Source organism: Alexandromys fortis, unplaced genomic scaffold (assembly GCF_014885135.2).
Source record: "Alexandromys fortis isolate MF-2015 unplaced genomic scaffold, M_Fortis_MF-2015_v1.1 scaffold_5, whole genome shotgun sequence".
Taxonomy (NCBI): Eukaryota; Metazoa; Chordata; class Mammalia; order Rodentia; family Cricetidae; genus Alexandromys; species Alexandromys fortis.
Genome location: NW_026067924.1, coordinates 16,096,658 through 16,103,728, shown reverse-complemented (window position 1 = coordinate 16,103,728; position 7,071 = coordinate 16,096,658). Strand labels below are relative to the sequence as shown.

Genomic DNA, 7,071 nt, shown 5'->3' with positions numbered 1-7,071 from the left:
ATCTTAATGTATATCACATGTTGACTACCGGTTTGGCCTTAATGAGGCTTTATTAGCTCAAATTAAGGTCTATCAATGGAATCGAAAAAGAATCATAATTCCAAGCGTTTAGGTGGGAAGTTGAAGAATGTTGTTTGGGTCTTTAGAAAACAAATCAGCAACACGTTCCAGTTTAAACATCTTCCCAAGGGTGGAGGGGAGAAAGTGGACATTTTGAATGGTATTATTTATAAAGCAATAATAAATAAATAAATATCGTCACAAATTTTGCCTTGTAGGAAATTGATCCTCACACATTCAGATACTTTAAATGTCACACATTTTTGGCCTGACGGGTGTTTTTCAGAGATTAACATCTACAGCCAGTTAGTTCAGTACTTGCAATAGAGCAAATGTTCGATAAACATTAGCTGTCATTAAAATTAGTATTTTAAAATTTCATTGAAATGTTTTCCACGCATTATTTTCTGTTTCTTTGTGTAGCTGTAACTAGGAATACGTCTGAGTGAAATTAGGAAATGAAACTAGGAATACTTCTGAGTGAAATTAGGAAATGAAAAGGATGATCAAATCCTCTTTATTATGAGGGATCTCCTCCCATATTAAGAAGAGGAGCGGCATCTGATATTCTGCAGATAATAGCTTAGAAGTACAAAGACCACCCGCAACGACAGGACAGAACCCCATAAACCTCACCTTTCTGAGACTACCACACCTGCTTGCCTGTGGGTGCGTTAGTGAGAAAGCAAGGCCTTCTGGGTTTCTTCTGAGAAACCCACCGCGCAAGTTTTCATGTTGGGCTGAAAATCACTGCTCTCTGCGCGGCCCTGTCTCCTGGCTCCAGAATATTTAGGTGCCCTAGTTATCCCTCCCTGCTTGTCTACACACGTTCCCTAAAGAAACACCCTCTGTCTCCAAAAGCGCCATCCTCCCAGGTGTGGTGAGCGTGCCTATAACCCCAGCCACCTAGGAGGCAAAGGTAAGACTGGGGACTGGTCTTGGCTGCACAAAGTTAGAGGTCAGCCTCAGCTACATAGCGATGCCCTGTCTCAAAGGAATCTGAAATTAGAGCCACTTCTCTCAAGACCTTTTAGTGTAAAGATACAAAAGTAAGGGATGAAAAGGAAACGCGCGCGGGGCAGGGAGATGGCTCAGCAGGTGCAGGCCCTGGGATCCCCGTGGTAGAAGAAGGGAACCAGTTCCTGAAAGTTGTTCTCTGACTTCCGCATGATCGCTACAGCACATGCCTCCCATCCCCAAATAAATAAATGTAATTAGGAAAGTAAAATGAATCGTGCATTGTGCTCTTAAGTAACTAAGAAACACGCTAGATCCCAGCTACAAAGGTCTTGTGTTCCCTAGAGTCACTCTACACCCCAAGGTACATGAAGACAGGTTCCAACTATACATTTTAATTTTTTGGTTGAGCTCTGAGTCTTGCATGGGCCTTTGGTAAATACTGAATCACCCTTAAACTCAGATCTGAGTGATCAGAGGCAATAACATTGTGTTCTAGACTTAAACCTCATGGAACACGGCAGTGCCTAGATGAAGCATTGCTTTTGAGGGGGGTGGGGTGGCAATGAGGACTCACCCTGGAGTTATTATGGAAGGTAGACTATACCCACAGGGCTATTTCAGCTTGCAGGGAAAAATACATACCTGATTTCCCCTTCCGTCTAGAATTGACGGAAAAGAAGCCTGGGAGGCTGTGACTTTTAGCCCCACCTAGGATTTTCTGATCCTCCCCAGACCACTTTTTGAGACTAGAAATTTGTCCCTTCTCACACAGCGAAGATTTCTTTACCCTGATCTTTGCTCTGTCTGTTGGCAGCCATGTGCACATCCTTCAGGTTCTTTTTGTGAGTAACAAAAACTTTTTTTCTTTTTCTTTTTAGTTTAAACAGAAAACAAAAACGAAAACCTGAGACAGAATCTTGCTATGTAGCCCAGGCTGGCCTCCAACTTAGAATCTTTCTGCTTCAGCCTGAGGGTTGGGATTACAGTTGTGGACTACCACACTCAGTCAAAATTTTTATTATGATGTTTTTCAACATATAAAGAAGATGAAAAGAGGGATTTGTCTGTAATTCATCATCACCTAGAGTCAACCTGTAACTGTTGACTAGTTTCATCTACTTTTTAAAAATTGAATAGCATTAGATTAACTAGGGCACATATGATCAAATATATACATATACAAACACGAATCACAGTAGTTGATAAAAACTACTGTGTCCTTGTCCAATGGAAGACAATGTAGCAATTCTTTAGGAGTATCTAATAATATTCTGTTCTTTTTAAAATTTCTCTAAAATCTCTCTCTCCTCTCTCCCTCCTTTCCTTCTCTCTCTCTCTCTCTCTCTCTCTCTCTCTCTCTCTCTCTCTGTCTCTTTCTCTCTCTCTTTTCTATTTCTATCTTCCTCTGAGATCATGTGTCACTCAGTAATCCTAACTTGCCTGAAACTGCTTGTACTGACCATGCGGTCATCAAACGTGTAATGATGCTCCTGTCTCCATCTCCTGAGTGCTGGGATTACAGTCATGCTAGCTATTTTTTTTAATAAGGATCTAGTTGGTTTATTGTTTGACTATAATGGCAATTTCAGCTTTTTTTGGGGGGGGGGCGGTGGGTAGTGAAGTTTACCAGAATTCTGTTGTGTTGTTTTGCTCTGTTATAGACTTTTCTCTTTAATTCCAGCACTGGAGAGGCAGAAGCAGGTGCATCTCTAAGTTTGAAGCCAGCCTAGTCCTCAGAAGTAAATTCCAGGACAACTAGGAATACACAGAGAAACCCTGTGTCGAAAAANAAAAATAAACAAACAAAAAGAGTTTTCTGAGAATCAAACTCAATTAAATTGTATTTTCGAATATCTCGCATTGGGGATTAGGCTCTGTTTTCTCTTGAGGCAGCTTTTATTTTTTACTGACTTTAAACTGAAAAATCTGTATCTCTTTTTTGGGTGATTAGATTCAGTTAAATGTTTTTGGTCTTTTCTGTGTTTTACCAGTAGTAAATAACTGTCAGAAGGCGGTTGTCAGGTAGCCTAATATGGTCGAAAATACAATGTAAAAAGGATGCCGACCAACCACGAAGGGATTCGAACCCTCAATCTTCTGATCCGAAGTCAGACGCCTTATCCATTAGGCCACGTGGTCCCGCATGGAGGGGCTCTTGCTCATTTGTTATTCGAAAAAAACTATTCTCTTCATGACTCGTGATTGTTAGCGATGTTGTCATAACAAATTTATTGGTGAAATACGTTTAAATTTAATATCATGGAGTTTCAACCAGAAATCCTTGAAGATAGAAATTTGGTGATTCAGTCATCGATAACAGTTTTTGTTGTTTAATCGTTCGATCGGAAGCGAGTTTCCTAGGCCATCGTGAGTTCTAGGGCTTTAAGTGGGAGTTGAAGGAGGGGAATCACTGCTGTACAGACCCTGGAGCCGCCGCTACCGAGCCATAATTCCGGGTACAGAATTCACCTTGTGCTCTCCACAGACCCCACGCAAACAGATCCCAGACACTTTCGGATAGTATAGAAGAGATTTAGGAGTAGAGACCAGAAATCTTTTAATCTGGACGGTTGATGGAGGAGCAACATCGACCTGTCAGGCCTGAGAAGGCTCAACTCCATCCTGAGATTGGAACAGGTGAAGGCGAAGGGGTTTGTGCCGTCCGCCACTTCTGTTCCCACCCTGTTTGCTCCATAGAGATGCGGTCCGCAGTGGGCTCTTCTGAGGCGGCATGCGGGCGATCCGCTGTGTCTTTCAAAACCCTGAGATTCATGTGCCCAAGCCCTGTCTTTTTTGTTGGTGAGACCAATGTGACTGCCATCCTTACAGTATCAGGATGCTGTTCGCAGAAGACCACATAGGTAGAGAAGACCAAGCCAGGGGAAAGAATCCTTAGGAAGAAATTCTTGATCTTTGCCTTGTAGTCTCCCAAACTATGAGAGAAGAAATTCCCGTTTTGACGTGTGTGTAATGTGTGTACATACATACATACATACATACATATATTTACACACACACGTATACATCACAGTTAACAAAGCAAAAACCAAGCAAATAAACAAAAAGAAATTATTTTGCTTAAATATTGCACCCTGCAGTATTCATTATGGCAGCTCTAGAGGACTAATATTTTGTCTTTATCCATCCTAGAACGCCAGCCGTTGAGACTCTCTCTTCACCTCTACCTCTCTCTTCCTCCTTTCCTTCTTCCTCCCCATAGGGTCTCACGCTGTGGATTGGGATACCCTGGAATTCACTAGGTAGCCCCAGACCAGCCTCAAATTGGAAGTTTATCTTCTTAATAGTATGTTTCCAGCCTGATTTTACCGGCTACTCTTTGTAAGACTTATTCCAGCTTGTGGGAGAGAAGATCAAGTCTCAAATCTGACCTCAGGGATTTGCTTTGAAGATTTTAACGCGCCAAGGAGCAAGAACAAATTGAACTAATCAAACTGTATGAGCTGTTACCATGGCCCACCCGTCAGAGCCGCTTGTCCTCAACTAAAAAGCATTTAAGAGCAGTTGGCGTGTAGAGGTTATTTGAGAATAAGGAACAAAGGGATTGTTCAGATTTGTCTTGCTTTTCGGGAGAATATTAGCCTTGTCATGATGGTACAGGCCTAGAGTCCCAACACTGCAGCTGCAGGGAGAGGACCGGGAGTTTGAAGGTTTCCGGGTACTTGGGAAGCTTGAGGCAAGGCAGGACCCCTCAAGACCCTCCCTAAAACAAGCAAATGGAAAAACAGAGAAGAAATAAAGAGCTCAAAGAATTCACACCCATACTATCAAAACAACGGGGGACTCTCAAAGTTTTCTCTGCAGCTCATTCGGAGGTTTGATTAAAACATATACTTTTGATTCATTTTCGGATTCAGCATCAGGAATTTTTTTTATTATTATTATTAATTCCCAGTTGCAGGAAGGTTCTGGCATGAAACCCCAGCATTTGGTAGACTGAGGCTGAAAAAGTCAAGGCAAGATCTTGTCTTAAAACTCGTAGTAAAAGGCTCTTGGGCACTCAAACTCAAGTAGCCGGCCGCTTTGCTTCAAAATACAATCCTTGGCTTCTTTGCAAAAACTCAGGACTCCCTCCCCCTCCCCCAGGAACAACAGCAATAATAGAATTTCTGAGACCCACGGAACTGAGGACTATCTCAGTAAGGCTGATTTGCTTGGGGGTTATTGATGTGAACTGAGCGAGACGTGGAGTCTTTACGAGTGCGAAGAAGCCGGTGAACTCTGACCCGGAGGTGAGGCTTTGGGGGCACTACTTTGTGGCCCTCCAGGGGCTGGTTAGCGTGGCGCATCGCAAAGCTTAGCCGCACTGGTCTAGGGGAGGAAGAGATGTTTCTTGGTCCTGTTTGCTGCGAATCTAAGCTCCAAGCGCGTTTGGGAGTTACGGTTAAGGCAGGGGAATTCCTTACTCTGTCAGGAAAGACCGTAATGAAACTGTGCACTGTGAGGACCACAGAAGATCAAACTTCAAAAGAATAGTAAACTATTTTAGCACAGGTGAGAAGTCCGTTAGGATCCTTAAATTAGCCTGAAAGCGCTCTGAGGCTACGACCTCGTGGCGCAACGGTAGCGCGTCTGACTCCAGATCAGAAGGTTGCGTGTTCAAATCACGTCGGGGTCAAGCGTTTTGGTCAGGGTGGGTTTAAGAAGATTTCTAATAACCTCTTGTAGGCTGTAGCTTGTGAGGACTGTGCAGACAGTGTGTGATGTGTTTTTCCTCTTGGGTTGTGGGATCCCAACCTTTTGATACTCTCTCAAGGGTTTGTACAGAACGCTTAGAACAAATAAAATCAAATGTGGTGGTTCACAAGATGGAGCACTCCTGACATCAGACCCAGCTAACCGCAGAAGAGAGCGCCTGAGTAACCAACCAGCAAGGTCTGGGAGCCGGCTGCAGCAGTATTCGGGAGCGAGGACCAAAAATCAGCAAGGATGGGATAAACCTGTGTGCTGGCTAATATGGAATTTGACACAAGATAGAGTAATCTGAAAGGATGGACCTTCAACTGGAAAAATGCTTCCTTAAGATCTGACTGCAGGGCATTTTCTTAATGAGTGGTTGATGCGGGAAGGCTTAGCCCCTTGTGGGTGGTTCCCTCCCTGGGCAAGTGGTCCTGGGGGTGTCTATAAAAGCCTTGAGGAGTGAGCCAGTAAGCAACACCCTTCATGACCTCTCTGCATCATCAGCTCCTGCCTCCAGCTTTCTGCCCTCTTTGAGCTCCTGTCGTCCTGACTTCCTTCAATGATGGACCACAATGTAGCAGTGTAAATAAACCTTTCATCCCTAACTTGATTTTTGGGCATGGTATTTCCTCACGGCAATAGAAACCCTAACTAAGACAACTCTGAAGAGCTATAAAAACCCAGGCTCCAGGAGCTAGTAGCCAGCGTGCCTCAACTCAAGACTCAAGTACTAGCAACACCAGACCGCGCACCTGGATCTCGGCACCCTGGTTGATCCGGTTAGTCTCTGCCGCTTTCAAGAACCATCGCTCCTAAGGATGCTGCAGAACCAGCATCCATTCACTGCCCCTCCCACCAGTGGATGTGGTAGCTTGCTGTGCCCTGGATTATTGGACTTGCAATCAGCTTTGTTTTACCTTTACCTATGTTAACCCCACCAAAGAATAATTACCAAAATTCTTTGGTCAAATTAAGCAAGCTTTAGCCAGGGGATGGTGGCGCATGCCTTTAATCCCAGCACTCGGGAGGCAGAGGCAGGCGGATCTCTGTGAGTTCGAGACCAGCCTGGTCTACAGCGCTAGTTCCAGGACAGGTTCCAAAGCCACAGAGAAACCCTGTCTCCAAAAACCAAAAATAAAAAATAAATAAATAAATAAAATTAAGCAAGCTTTATTTTCTGTCAGACAGGGCTATCTCCCTAAACCAGGGCTTGAAAAAATATAACTGAACATAGGAGGAGGCGGGGTTTATATAGTCAAAAACAAAAACAAAAAACCCTGCAAGACTAGGGATTGAGAAATTTCCAGAGAAATTTTGGTTTCATAGAAATTTGGCTGAACATTTTTTTTGTTT

The 7,071-nt window shown here is 43.6% G+C and overlaps 2 non-coding genes across 2 annotated transcripts; one reads left to right on the top strand and one right to left on the bottom strand.

The window, feature by feature from the left end:
- Nucleotides 1-3,086: 3,086 nt before the first annotated feature.
- On the bottom strand, nucleotides 3,087-3,159 carry Trnar-ucg (transfer RNA arginine (anticodon UCG)). The gene has a single exon. It is a non-coding gene; the product is annotated as a tRNA-Arg (tRNA).
- A 2,425-nt stretch (nucleotides 3,160-5,584) lies between these two features.
- On the top strand, nucleotides 5,585-5,656 carry Trnaw-cca (transfer RNA tryptophan (anticodon CCA)). The gene has a single exon. It is a non-coding gene; the product is annotated as a tRNA-Trp (tRNA).
- The last annotated feature ends 1,415 nt before the right edge of the window (nucleotides 5,657-7,071 follow it).